This window comes from Primulina huaijiensis, unplaced genomic scaffold (genome assembly GCF_012295235.1).
Source record: "Primulina huaijiensis isolate GDHJ02 unplaced genomic scaffold, ASM1229523v2 scaffold206088, whole genome shotgun sequence".
In the NCBI taxonomy this organism is placed as follows: Eukaryota; Viridiplantae; Streptophyta; class Magnoliopsida; order Lamiales; family Gesneriaceae; genus Primulina; species Primulina huaijiensis.
Window position 1 is genome coordinate 1 of NW_027354332.1, and position 1402 is coordinate 1402.

General features: G+C 38.0%; 1 long non-coding RNA gene across 1 annotated transcript; it reads left to right on the forward strand.

The window, feature by feature from the left end:
- On the forward strand, nucleotides 1–331 carry LOC140966414 (uncharacterized). The gene is made up of 2 exons (XR_012173350.1): nucleotides 1–103; nucleotides 193–331. It is a non-coding gene; the product is annotated as an uncharacterized lncRNA (long non-coding RNA).
- Nucleotides 332–1402: the final 1071 nt, after the last annotated feature.

Consider the following 1402-nt stretch of genomic DNA (forward strand, 5'->3'; position numbering starts at 1 on the left):
TGAAAAAGATGTAGTAGACCTGATCGAGTTGTTGATGAATCAGTTGCTTAAATTGGATGGCATTGTTGCTGATGGAGACGTCAAATTACAGAGTAAAATACAGGTATAATATAATTTGATTTAAAACAGAAAATGCTTTTCTTGAATCTGCGATGGTTGAAATCATATAACGGGCTCGAGTTTGATTTGAAGGTGAAGAGAGTGCAAAAGAATGTCGAGATTCTTGATGCGTTGAAGATAAAAAACTCAGCAACTGCTAGCAATGGAAACCACGTTGTAACACCCACTCAACAAAACCAGCCGCAGCAGCAGAAGCATGCGAATGGGCTCACATCTTCACCATTTCAACCGCATATGAATTCAAAAGGGAATGTAGCATCATCCCCTGTTCAACCACAACAACCAAGGCATTCTTTCGGTAGTTCTTCGACCGATTCTCCCAGGCATATCCAGGATCAACCTTCTCGGCAGTCGAGTTCTACAGCAGCTGTCGTGATCACCACACAGTGGGAAACATTTGACTCTACCCCAGCACCGATTCATGGTGCCAATCCTTCGATATCTACATTAGGGACGAACACATTTCATCCTGTACAAACTAGTTTTACATGGGACTTGATGTAGCTAGGTTTGAAGGACAACAAAGTACATGTGTGGATTGTGTGCATTTTGGGTTTGTTTTCAAGTTTGTTTTGTGTCCATTCTCCAATTTTTTTGTTCTGTATTTAGAGTTTTGTTAGCACCCCTTTTTTTTTATGTCATTCACTTGAAGAAATAAATGGGGCTACCATTGAATTGTGTTACGTTATATGATCTCTACCACTATTCTATTATTGTTCCCACATTTAATACCTATTAAAAAAAAAATCAATGCATACAAGAATAAATTTTGAATTTCGCATCCCACTGTCACTCTTTTGGCTTTCATTATGGTGGTTGGGGTGGGAGAGGCGACTCTCTCTCCTTAGGCCAGGCTCGATCTACTCCTATGGTCAAAAGCATTACTAGATTATGATCAAGAATCTAAAGCTCTATTTCAAAATAATATATTCACTGGTCAATCCCACTTTTGTATTCTTGTAAATTTTTAATTAAAGCAATTATTGAGGAAGAATGATTAATCTTTATGCCTTGCTTCCTGCTGAGGGTGCATAAAGACAAGGATAACATGAAGTAAGCTGGATCAAAATGAGGAATGGAATAACTAACCCAACCAAATGATGAAAAGAAAGGTCTAGTTGAAGTGGGGTGGGGTGGTGGTCTCTTGGATCTCCTTTTCCAATCTTATCAATTTAGACTACATTTGAGCCAAACACTCTATAAATTTGATTAAATAAAATAATAAAAATTGGATATTAGTAAGACTAGGGCCTTGATCAAAGCTCGAGTAGTTTCACTAGTC